Source organism: Equus caballus, chromosome X, assembly GCF_041296265.1.
Source record: "Equus caballus isolate H_3958 breed thoroughbred chromosome X, TB-T2T, whole genome shotgun sequence".
NCBI lineage: Eukaryota > Metazoa > Chordata > Mammalia > Perissodactyla > Equidae > Equus > Equus caballus.
Window position 1 is genome coordinate 108054536 of NC_091715.1, and position 13482 is coordinate 108068017.

Here is a 13482-nt window from a genome sequence, read left to right on the forward strand (position 1 = left end):
ATCATTCCTGCTCTTCAGTCAAGGAGAAAATTTTGAGTTTATTGGATTTATGAGCCAAATGCTGTGTTGCTGGATAAGGTTGTTTTTTTGTCTTGGGAGTTTGAAGCGGAGAGTGACTTTGTAGTCAGCCATCTGAGGTGAGTCAGGCTCTGACAGGGCAAACAGCAACCTGTTTATAAAGAGGCTGTGAATGATTCATCTGTTCAGATGTTGGTCCAGCTAAACCAGAGCTGATTCTCTAGGAAAACACAATGGAAACACTTCTAAAAGTGTGTAGCCTGTAGCAAAGGTACTGGGCTTGGTACAATCTTCTGCAGCAAGCGAGTGGGAATTTGGCTGTACAATATGCCCATCGAGTGATGGAGACTCAGAAGTCCATCATCCAAACATGCTCTGCTTGACCAACCAAGCCCATTCAGCATCCAAAATCCACAAAAGAAAAAGCTGAATGCCAACAAGCAAATTTAATCCTTGCATTTCATTTCAGAAAACAGTTATTCGTTAGGGTGGACAGTGAGTGAAGGGACAAGAGTTGGAGGGCGTCTATCCAGATCATCTCTCTTCACAGGTAACTAGCCCATCCTCCCTCTGCACCCCCTCCCAGCTGATTGGGACCTTGGCTGAGCCACTTGGAGTAAATCCCCCGCCAGCTGGCTTCAGCTGGTTGCCCGGACACAAGCCAAAAGAAAAGTGGGAGGGTGATGAGGAACTGGAAGCTGTTTTCCCTGTTTTCTTTTTCCACTTGCCCTTCCTAAATTTTATACCCTTCATCCGCTTCGGTTTCTTGCTTCAGCATTTCTTTCTGGGGGACAGGGCTCCTGCTGCCAGTTGAGTTTGTTTTCTGCCTTGCACAGCAGCTGGCTTCCTTAATGCTTTCGAGGTAGCTCAATTATCTTGATTGTTTCAGTTTGGGCCGCTGCATTAAACAGGCTGGTCATGAATACACAGAGGATTTATCACTTAATAGCTGAACTGCTCGGATCATTAAGGAGTAGGAGAGAAACAGCCAAGTGATTGTTAATCTTGCAGAAAACATAACAAGGAGATGGCCAGTCACTTCCTGTTGTATCCTTTAAGGTTCCCCTCTGTGAAAGGGTGGCTTGTATTTTGCCTTTCTGGCCTTGGGGGTCGGAAGCAGGGTTTGGGGTGAGGTGAGGGGGCGTGGCAGGGTGAAAGGAAAGCAGAGGACTGTTTGGGACTTCTGAAAGCAAGCTGTGTGTTTTTGGGTTTTGCATATCCTTTCAGACTAGCACTCTGCAAGGTTTCTTCCGAGGTATTTGCATGATTTCCTGGGCAGGTATTTGCATTCACCTGGGCAGGTGGCTCGGTTGCAATCCTTCCCACTGCTCTCCTGTGGCTCTAGGGAGAGGACAGAGTGAGTCAGCCAAGGGGACTCGAAACTTTAATGCCTTCCTTCATCAACATCCGAAAGCATCCCCTTTCAGACAGTGACTGATGAGGGTCCTTGACCCTGCCCTAGAAAGTGCTCCTGCAGAGTAAAACATTCACCTCAAGGCCAGGCTATATACCAGGCCCCCAAACAACTTTTTACTCTCACACTGTGTGCTGGGATTGGGGGGAGAAAGAGGGGTTCTTGAAATAGAGGAACTGCTTGAGTACCTCCTCGCAGTTGACTGATTTGCCCTGCTCTCAGCCTGGGCTTTATCCTATGAACACACTGGGCTCCAAAGCCAGCCCTCTATGATCCAGGGCTGTACGCACCCCAGCGGGGAAGGAGATGAGTGGGCATCAGAAAAGTCCCTCCTGCATCTTTGTGAAAGCGCTTCTCCAAAAGTTCCCAAAGCTCCTGCTAGAGCATCCGGAACACACAAAAATGGCACTCGGGCCCCCCAGAGCCTTCCGTCAATATCTACCCCTTCAATGTCGCCAGGGATGCATCAGGACATCATTTTAACTAAATTGACCCCAAAGCCAGGCTATACAAAAGGCCAAAACAAAAGTTTACTTTTTAATCTCAGCCTATGCCCAGCTACATTGTTCAGCCAAGCTTCCCAGGTAAGTTTGTAACAAATGTGGCAGATGCTAGCAAGAATATAGACAGAGCAGCACAGCCCCTGCGAGATCAGGCAATGGTTAGTTCTAGCAGAGGAAAAGTGAGCTCCCCTCCCTTGTTCCCACAGGTCATTTGAGAAAAACGGAAGTCCCTCCCCCCTTCCTGGTGGAGCTGTTTGTGTTCTGTTCGGTCCCAGTGAAAGGCCCCCGGACCTCTTTTCCAGGAGCTGCAGGCTGGGGAGTCTTCCCTGGGGAAGGTCCAGCCCCCTCAGCGCCTCCCGCGCTGGGTGACTCTCCTCCAACAAGTCCGCCTGGGGAAGTCTTCTTCTTCTTGGTCTCCTCATTAATTATTTTGATTATTAGCTGATTACGTGGTAATGTAGAAAGTTGGAAGTTACAGAAAATAATTAAGAGCAGACACACCACTCATGCGCAATCATACCGTCCAGCAGTGGCCAGTGTTACCATAGCAGCACGTTTCTCTCCCAGCCGTTCGTGCTGCACGTTTTCTTACCATGCTTGAGATCCTACTACCTCAAAATGATAGCTACCATTCTATTGCCGACTTTTCCCCTTAAGTAGCATTTTTCCATGGCTTTAAGAATTGTTACCGCAATTTTAAATGGAGGCATCATCTTCTGTTTTACATATGTACTGCCATTTATGCAACTTTTTTTTTTTACCAGCAAAATAAATTTATTCGGGAAAAAAATAATAGTGATTTGAGACCACACATGCTATGGCAAAGGCCATAGGCTAGTCTATATAACTTTTGGGAGAGTAACTCTTAACCTTTTATCTTTCAGCACTGAATTTTATAGAAGGGTCTGGTACAGTGGTATTATGTGCCCTAATAACTCCTTGGGTCTTTATTGGATGCAAAAGCTTACCTCCATCCATTTGCTGAAATTGGGAAAACCTGACCCTGAAACATTTTCTGTTGAACTCCTGTTGAAGGTTGGGGCATCTTTAGCTGTGTGGCTTCCAAGTCACCGGTGTGGTAATGCCTACTGTAGTCCATTCCATGCTCCTAACAAGCAGCTCTGTTTCCTATGTTATAGGATGTCCAACTCATCCAAGTTTGCCTAGGACTTTCTGATTTTAGCACCAGAAGTCTTGGCCCGATCTGAACCATGGGGAGACTGTCTCTATTTTAGCGCTGAAAACTCCTGCCTCCCCAGAAACCCTTCAGTCCCAGGCAAAGAGAAATGAGCGGTCACTCTCCATAAGAGTCCGGAAGGAACTGGCTTAGGGCTTTCCTTTGACCAGGGGTATTTGCATTTTAATAACGATGTCTAAATCAGGAAGCTTTCACAATCCAAAGGAATGAATGGCTAATCATGGAATCACAGGTGCTAGGACAAGTTGGTGGAAAAGCGATTCCGACACCCCGCCCCCCTGGCCCCCTCCCCCACAAGGCCTTTCAATTCCCATTCAGGTGACTACATACTCTGCCCGCTCTTTCCAGCAGGCAACTGCAGTGCTGTATTACAATTGTTGGGACTTCTCATCTCCTTAGGGCATGGTTCTCAAAGTTCAGCTTGTGTCAAAGTCACCTGGAGGGCTTCTTAAAAACACAGATTTCTGGGTCCCATCCCCAGCGTTTCCAATTCAGGTGGTCTGGAGTGGGGCCGAGAATTTGTATTTCTAAAGAGTTGCCAGGTGACGCTGATGCTGCTGGACCTTACTGAGAACCAGGATGTAATAGTTAGGAGTACAAACTCTGCAGGCCAACAGCCTGGGTTAGAATCCTCTCTTTGATACTCATTGGTTTCACAACCTTAGCTAGTTACTTAACTGATTGTGCCTCAGTTTCCCCATTGATAAAAGTGGGGATAATAAGAGGTCCTCCCTCATCGGACTGTTGTGAGGTAATGGAACAGTGCCTCACCTGTAGTAAGCTGCATAAGTGTTCATTATCATTACCCCCAAGCTCAGAAGAACTGATCTGCTATTTTTCTTCTTTAGACTTCAAGCAAGCTGCAGACACTTCTGGGCAGATGTACTCCTACAGGCATTCCTGCCATGCCTGGCCACTGGGCAGGGTTTTCAGCTGCCCCTAGATGCTGACTGCCTCTCTGAAGAAGTTTGGCTGAGTTAATATTCAGTATTCTCTCAATCCCACCCTGCAGGCTCTTAGAGAGTTTCTGGATTGAATTCCAGGAGAATGTTCATCAGTGTATCCACAAAACAGCCCAAAGTATTTGAATGACACATGGTCCTATAAACTCCATGGACAAAGCCTCAGTTGTTGGGGAAGAAAGACCACTTAGTTGAAATAGACACATATGGACTTCCTTGCTTAAGGAGAGATGAGTTAATAGCAGGATGCAAATACAAAATTTATGCATATATTTACATAGATATGGATATATATATATATATATTTTTCCCCCTTTCTCCATTAGGAGGGGTCATTTGGCTCATTGTCCAGTAAAGGGCAACCTACTCCAGGCTGAAAAGAACATCTTTCCTCTTCCCTCCAGGAAGTAGAGGTAGGCAACTGAGTTTTGTGAACACAGCCCATTCCCTGACCTCCAGGGAAGATATGCCTGTATTTTGTTGCCCTTGATTCAGCCTCCAGTTTTAACAAGCCATTGAGGCTCTTTCTGGTGGGCCCTGAAGGGCTAAGGCTAATGTCAATAAAAGACAGAAGTGTCTGCTGGGGACAGTGGCATACCAAAGAGTGCATGGCTAGCTTTAGGGGGACAGGAACCACTCAGAGGCAACAGATATTTGCCAGCTAGAATTTGGGCCTGGGTTGCTGGATCTTAAGAGTTAAAAAAAAAAAAAAAAGAAGAAGCTAAAACTCCAGCTTTTTACAGGAAATCACCTGATTTTTAAGTGTTGTCAACCAACTGAAAAATGACCATGAGAGCCAAACAAATATGTCCACAGCACATATTTGCTACCAGTATATGACCTTTGGGTTATTATGAAAGAAAAGACACTGGGGCGTTTAGCTTGGATGGTAAATGAGGTTAGCAGGAAGCAGGCAGGAGAGACTGGGTGAGTGGGGAAAAGAAGGGAGCAGGAGCTCTAAGTGCGGTCCTTGAATGGGAGTAGAGCACCGCTCAGGAGGGACTAAGCGAGTGGTCTCCAAAAGGGGAGCATATGAGAGGCACCATTTGTACTCAGGAGCCGTTTTGGATCAGAATCCTTGCCAGCCAGCCCCCCGTCTTCAGTGAGTGAGAATAACAGCAACGAACATTTATTGGACACTTACACGGTGCCAGACATTGTTCTGAAAGCTTTACACGTGTTACTTAATCATTGCAATATCCCGGGAGGTTTGTCTTGTTATTATTCCCATTTTACTTCATTTTACCTGCACTCCAGTCTTGTCCCAGTTGACTTCACAAAGCAGGAACTTTGCTCTGTCTGGACAAAGCACCCCACAAGCCAACCCACTGCTGTGGGCAGAATGCCCAGTTGCTAGCTACCATGGATTTCATGCAGCGATACCACCCCAACCCTAAGAAACCTAGGACTCCTAGGCGGGTGTCAAAGAAGAGCTCCCGAACTTGTTCTTTCGGGCAACGAACTGAGCATGTTAGCAGGCCAGAGTTGAGACAGTGGGAAGTAGCTAAACTTTTCTAGTTTTATCTCCTGTTGTCTTAGGGACCAATTGCAGAGCTCCAAAGAAGTGACCTAGGAGACAGGTCAGCTCTGATGGGAGGGAAGGCATGGGATCTCTATTCCCTGGAAAGCTACTTCACATAGGACATTGCAGGGAGGGGTTTGGGGGGACTAGAGAAGAGCATGAAGATAGTGGGGACCCAGAGCAGAGAGAGTGAAAAAGAAGGCCAGAAGAAGGCAAAGAGAAAGTTGGTCTGCCACAAAACTTTTCTGAGGGCCAGTCTGATGTGGAGGCCATTAGCCTGGCTGGGAAAGAGCTGCAGAAGGAAATGGGATTAGGAAATTCAATCAGTGTAAACGTTGGACTAGGCCCCGGTCCCTTGGAACATGTTTTCCATTTCCTTGCGTAACTACAACCAGAAGGGGCTTGTGAATCTGTCCTAAGGTCTTGGTTTATCATTTTCTAAATATATATTTACCAAAGGCTCATCAAACAGGGCTTTTAAAAATTCTGAGTGCTGTCCTTTCTGGTATTTTCTTAGGGAAATGAGACTGTTGCTTCATCAAATGATGAGTTATTTATTGATGGAGAAAAGTAACCAGCAGGACCATTTCCCCATGTTGCTTAATATCTTTTATACACACTTGTAAGTCATATTTATATATCGGCTTAGTACTAGCAGTTACTAAATAACAGGAAATTCTGAAAAGATTTTAGTACACATAAGATATCACAACTTTTTAGCTAGAGACAGTTTCGTATCCACTTTACGATGTCAAAGCCGAAGTCGATGAATTTTCCTCTCTCAACTAGTGAATGTGAATACTTTGAACCCACTAATTAGTTGGCCATTTGATAATATTTATTAGGCACTCACTGTTGCCATCATTGTGCTTAATAACAATGGCTACCATTTATTGAGCACTTACTATCTGCCATACATTTAACCCTAACAACGGCCCTTCTCAGTTAGTGTTGCTACCTCTGCCTACAGGTGAGAAAATGAGACTCAGGGGAGTTAGGTAACTTGCCCAGGGCCCGAATACAAGCCCAGGTCTCTCTATCTCAAAACCGTGTGCCCTAAACTATAATGACAACCACCACACCATCAATGACAGTGATTGACTTCTATTGAATACTTACCCACGTGCCAAACATAGCCCTGTGTTCTATATGCATCATCTCATTTAATCCTCAGAATGACCCTGTGAGCTCAGCACTCTTGTTATTAGCCCTATCTTACATATGGGGAAATGAGGCTCCAATGGTAATCTGCTCAGAGTCATACAGCTGGTAAATCAAAGAATTATGACTCAAAATCAGTCCATCTGGCACCAGAGGCCAATTTGAAGGTCACCTCCTCCAGGAAGTTTTCCACAAATCCTCTAAAATGTTTCAGATGTCCACATACCATGTTCACATTGCACCTTGCCTCCACTATCATAGCATTATTGACATTGTTATTATTATTACTAGTATTATCATTTTAAGTGTTTTGCGCAAACACTGTACCTACGTTATCTCTAGTACTCACAATTGTATGTGAAAAAGGCATTATAAGCATCATTATCTGGGAAATGTGTTCAGAGAAGTTACGTAACCTAAGGTTACACAGCCAATAGAGATGGAGCTGGGATTCAAATCCAAGTCTGTTGGTCTCCATTGAGTGAAAGCCCATACTTTTCCCATCAAACAATGCTGCCTTCCTTCGTTTTGTATTGAAATTGTGCTGAAATATCTATGTGATCCAATAGACCAGAGGTCAGCACATTTTTGAGGTAAAGGGCCAGGTAGTAATAATCGAGGCTTTGTGGGACAGACAATCTCTGCCACAACTCTTCAGCTCTGCTGGTTGTATCACAAAAGCAGCCACAGACGATACAAAAACAATTGAGTGTGGCTGTGTCCCAATGAATCTTTTTTTATGCACACTGATATTTGAATTGTATATAATTTTCATGTGTCACGATACGTATACTCTTCTTTTAATTATCTTTTCAACTGCTTAAAAATATAACAACCATTCTTTGCTCACAGGCCATAAAGAAACAGGCAGCAGGCCAGATTCGGCCCGTGGGCCCCTGTGATAGACTGGTAACTCCTTGAGGGTAGAGGTTAGTCTTATTCATCGCGTGCTTCGGGATTTTGCCCAGTGCCCAGAGTTGGAGCCCAGTAAATATTTTCTGAGAGGCAGTGTAAAATAATGTTTGTTGAGAGGAAGACTTCAGCTAAAATAGAGACTCCAGGGGCAGTTCGCTTTGGTTCAAATCTCAGCTTTGTCACTTTCTAACTGTGTGACATTGGGCAAGTCACTGTGAGGCTACTTTCAGTTTCCTCATCTAAAACTGGATGTGATAATAGCACCTCTCGCATAGGTTGTTGTGAAGACTTAATGGGTTAATAAAGCACTTACAGCAGTGCCTGGCATTTTAATTATTATTATTATTATTGAAATGAAATAAGACAATCTCATGCCCGTTGTCAAGAAACTTGCACTCTTACCAGCCAGTTAACCAACATGGCAGAAAGTAAGTGTGAAAGCCTTTGCGAACCAGCGTGTTGACAGCAATAGACTTGGATGCAAAATCTTGTTTCTGAAACCTTCCTGTCTCCTGCTTTTGACCTGAACTCCTCGGTGACTGTAAGAACTCTCTAGAAGCCTTCCAACAGAGGTCCACAGCAGATGTGGTTCGTTTGTCCTGCACACTGGTTTGTTGTTTGTTTTTGTTTTGAATTTAATATATTTAGGCCCAGCATGCACACTCTGCCTCCCTGTAGACACCACTGCTCTCTACTGTTTTAAACTCTCAACTCCTCTTCTTAGCCCCTAAAGTCCTTTGAGTTTGAAACCTCTGCCCTAGGACCTCTACCCAGAGCCTTCATCAGCGACCAGCTGCCCTGGAGGAACTCTTGCCTCTTCTTCTATCTGTAAGCGTCAGCCTGAAGGTCTGCCCACCCTTGGCACTGGCCTCCTATTTCATTCTCATCTCTCGCTATTCCTGAGCTCATGCTCTGGGCTCTGGTCCTGGTGGACTTCATTCAGTTCCTCCAGACAAATCATGCTCTCTCTCACCTATCATTGGCACCTACTATTCTCTAAGCTTGGAACATCCTTAACTCCACTTCACCAGGTTAATTCTTCTTCATCTTTCAGGTCTTTAGCCTAGATGTCACTTCATCCAGGAACCTTTTCGTGACACCTTAAGTAAATATTAAGAGCTCCTTGGGCTGACCCGTTGGTGCAGCGGTTAAGTTTGCACGTTCCGCTTCTCGGCGGCCCAGGGTTCACCGGTTCGGATCCCGGGTGCGGACATGGAACCACTTGGCACGTCATGCAGCGGTAGGCATCCCACATATAAAGCAGAGGAAGATGGGCGTGGATGTTAGCTCAGGGCCAGGCTTCCTCAGCAAAAAGAGGAGGACTGGCAGTAGTTAGCTCAGGGCTAATCTTCCTCAAAAAAAAAAAAAAGAGCTCCTTCCCTGAACCCTCATAGTGCCTTACACTTCAGCGGCAGAGCTGGATAGTTTCTCACTAACTCCATTTCCTTACAGGGCAAAGAAGAAAATTACATTTGGTAGTCTCTCTTGCCATTAGATTGGCTTCTAATCACTTTCAAGTCTGTCCATAAATCATGCTATGTGATACTCCATGGGCTGGCTTTACCTACTGGCCTGCAGAATACAGAGGAGCCATTGGCCGACTCTGAGGAGGTCTATGGAATGGGGAAGCCACACGACAGAAAAAGCCTGGATTATTGCTTGAAAGTCATTACTTGCAAGACAGCTGCCCAAGATAGCTGCTTGACCTGCATTGGCCTGTGACATGAATGACAAATAAACTTTTATTGTATTGAACCACTGAGATGTGAGGGTTGTTTGTTACAGCAGCTAGAATTAATTACCTTGACTAATGTATTTTCCTTATGTCATAGTACAAAATAACCCTGATTGTAATCGCCTGTTTACTTGGCTTTACTAGTCACTAGAATGTAAACTCCATGAGGGCAGGAAGTTTTGTCTGTTTTGTTCTCTACTATATCTCCAGCATCTAGAGTGCCTGGCACTCAATAAATATTTGCTGAATAAATAGATGATTGAGCAGGGGCCAGCCCAGTGGTACAGCAGTTAAGTGCTCATGTTCCACTTCGGTGGCCCAGGGTTCACCAGTTCGGATCCTGGGTGCAGACATGGCACGGCTTGGCAAGCCATGCTGTGGCAGGCATCCCACATATAAAAAGTGGAGGAAGATGGGCATGGATGTTTGCTCAGGGCCAGTCTTCCTCAGCAAAAAGAGGAGGATTGGCAGCAGATGTTAGCTCAGGGCCAAACTTCCCCCCTCCCCCGCCCAAAAAGTAGATGATTGAGCAATTTAATCCTTTTAAAACCCACCTTGAAAGAGTGGAAGGAGCCATACCATGCCATCCGCCCATACCATTCAATGCTGCCTGAGGGAGTAGCTGCCTTGGAAACTGCCAAACCACCAAGTGATCACCAAGTGATGCATTTGGAACTGACCTGATGGGGCTAATGCCATCATGCCTTAGATCTCTGTTAAACTCAGCCACTGCAAGTCTAGCCCTACCACCCCACTAAAACCTCTGGCCAAGGTCACTGAAGACCTCCATGTTACCAAATTCAATAGTGCTCTTTTTGTCCTCATCTAATTCCATCTTCCAACAGTGTTCAACACAGTTTACTACTCTCTCCTCCAACAATCTCCTGTCTCAGCTTCTGTGATAGTGTACAATCAAAAAAATTCTGTATCTTTGACTGTTCCCTTTCAGTCTGTTTTGAAGGCTCCTCCTCTATCTAGTATCGAAATCGTGGAGTGCCACAGCACTAGTTCCTGGAGCCTCTTCTCCATCTGCACTCTCTCCTTCAGTGATCCCTTCTATTCCCATGGCATTAAATAGCATCTGTATGTTGATTTCTTCCATATTCATATGCCCAACCCAAAACTCTCCTCAAAATGCTAGACCCACATCACCAACTGCTTGGAGATCTACTTGGAGATCTCAGAGGCATCTTAAACTTAAGCTGTCCAAAGTAGAACTCTTTATTAGCGCCCTCTTCCCTACTCCCTCAATATAACTGTTCCTTTCCCAGTCTTTTCCATCTCATTGAAAGGAACCACTGTCTACTAAGTTACTGAAGCCAGAAAACAGCAAATCATTCTTGATTCTATTATCTCCTTCACCTCCAACATCTAATCAGCAAGTTCTACAGTTCCTAGTTCCAAAATACATCATGTACCTGTCCACTCTTCTTTATTTTCACTGCTAACCCCCTAGTCTAAGCCACCATCACTTCTTGCCCATACTACTGTGATAAACTAACTGATTATCCAACTTTTACTCTCTCCTTCCTTCCAGTCTGTTCTCCACACATTAATCAGAATAATCTTTCTAAAAGGGCTTTCCTTGCACTTTCAACGAAGTCCATACTCTTTCAATGGGCTACAGATCTCTATGGAATCTGGCCTTTGCCTACTTCTTCCACGTCCTCTCCGACCTCTTTCCTCCAGTCTTACTAGTCATACTGTCTCCTTTGAGATCTGTGAACAAGGCAAGCTCTTGCCTGTCCCAGGCCCCTAACACATGCTGGGCCTTCTGCCCAGAATGCACTTTCTTTCCCCTATTCCTGGCTGTTCTTCACCAGGCTAACTCCTTAATAAAAACATCTCCACATACAACTCCTCCTTTCCTGACCACAATTTCAAAGTATACTCCCTCCTCATTCTCTACAACTGCTCTCCTGTGTTTCCTTCATGCACTTATCACAATTTTAAATGACTTATTTACTTGTTGATTGTCTATCTCCACCATTATACTTTAAACTCTGTAAAGGCATAGACAGAATCTGTTTTATTCCATCAATGTATTACATAGTACCCAACACAGTGTTTGGCACATAGCAGTTGCTCAAAAATATGTGTGGAATGAATTAACGAGCATTTCTACCCAGCTTGTGTGATTTGAAGAGGACAGTGCAGTTGCCCCCAAACCCATTCTAGAAAGCTCTCTCTCTCCATCCCATTCAAGTTATAACAGCATGTGAAACCCCCATTTGAATCAACCCTTTGGGCCAAAGAACTAGTTGGCAAACTACAGCCTACTGGCCAAATCTGGTCTACCAGCTGTTTTTGTATGTCCAAACTGAAAATGTTTTTATGCTTTTAGATGATTGACTAAATCAAAAGGAGAATATTTCATGACGTGAAAATTACATGAAATTCAACTTATTTATCTATTGGAACATAGCCATTCCAATTTGTTTATGAATTGTCTATTGCTAATGTCATGCTATAATAGTAGAGTTGAATAGTTGCGACAAAGACTGAATGGCCCTCAAAATCTAAAATATTTTCTATTTGGCCCTTAACAGGTAAGGAATGCCAACCCTTGGGCTAATGTATTAAAAGGTCCTGTTAAAATGTGTAAGTTGCCTGAGAAAAGTAGCAGAATGAACCATTATCTATCTGCCATCAACACTCAAACTTAGATTTGATTATCTGATCTGCTTAAGTCACCCAGAAAGGGGCCTAAGAAAATGGATTATAAATATAAAGAGAAGTTTTCTTAGGGGAAGAGAGTAAAAAAGGTCAAAAGCAAGTATCCCTGACTTTCCTTGGGGACAACAGCTACATTTAAGTTGTCCCAAAGTTTGAAGTCATGAGTGGGGGCCAGAGAAAGTGGATGGTGGTACTTATGGGAGAGCCTGGTGACTGGATAGCGAGGAAGGGGAGGTCTGCCCATGCACAGTGAGAGACAAAGAAAAGAATGTCTTCTTGCCCACATCTCCTCCTCATTGCTTGACACTGAACATGCCTGGGAGCCACAGAGAAGGCAGCCCAGCAGAAGCTGAGACCTTGCCACAGAGTGGGTCAGGCTTCCCACTCATGGTTTCCACTGTGATGAACTTTGGAGATGCTAGGCAACACTTTGGCTGGGACACTATCTACCTGGCAGAGGGAGCTAGGCAGAGAGTTGTTCAGAGGAGCACTGAGCATCAAGAAAGGCTTGAGGCCCTGGAGGAAAAGAAGAAAGGAAAGGACTGAACAGCAGTAACACTTCATTCACTATTTTGCTCTTTGATCTCCTTCATACAAATCCTCCAGATTGAGCTTTGTAATCCCCAAGATCTGAAAAATCTCATTGCTCTAAAGTCCTCTGTGATGCCCCCAAACTCCAAACTTGATGGTTGGGATTAGGGCAGTGGTTTTCTGCCCTCTCCCAGCTCCTTTCTTACACCTAGGGGATGTCATGAAAAGTTCACTCATCTCCTGCTTTAGCTGAGTGTGTCTACCACCCAGGCAATTTCCCTGCAGCCTACACACTGACACAACTCCCTCTCCCTCCCCCACCAGGCAAATTATAACTGCTTCACAGCATGAGTCACCACACAGTAAGAGCTACCACAAGCCAGATTTCTGCGTCAGCAGCCCCAACATACTGTTTTTTACAAAGGTTGGGGAAACAGGAGGGAGGGAAACAGAGAGGGTAGAAGTGGGGAATGGAAAAAAGTGAACAGACCACAAACCAAAGGGGCCGCTCTGGTCTTCTACTTCCTACTGGCATGGAGGGACCTTTGATGTGTTAAGCAGCCTTCCCCTTCCTAGTCAGTTTCATGTCTCTTCCTCTTTATATTCTGTCTATTCCCTTGTAGATTAAGGAGGTTATTTTCTGCTGGGGAATTAAGGCCCCAAGGGGACCCCTAGAACCATTGCAAGAGGGATTTAGGGAAAGAGCTCTATGAACATTCTCAGGGACCTAAATAGGTGAAGTTTAATCCTATGAAGTTGAAGCTACTGTTGGAACAACAAACATGGCATTGAAGTCCAAGGACAATGTCGAAAACTCATGACAGTAATAGAACAAGGCAAGCTGGAA

The 13482-nt window shown here is 44.8% G+C and overlaps 1 long non-coding RNA gene across 1 annotated transcript; it reads left to right on the forward strand.

Annotated features, from left to right (window-relative positions):
* Nucleotides 1-201: 201 nt before the first annotated feature.
* LOC138921738 (uncharacterized) lies at nucleotides 202-9448 on the forward strand. The gene is made up of 3 exons (XR_011434587.1): nucleotides 202-568; nucleotides 8748-8933; nucleotides 9146-9448. It is a non-coding gene; the product is annotated as an uncharacterized lncRNA (long non-coding RNA).
* The last annotated feature ends 4034 nt before the right edge of the window (nucleotides 9449-13482 follow it).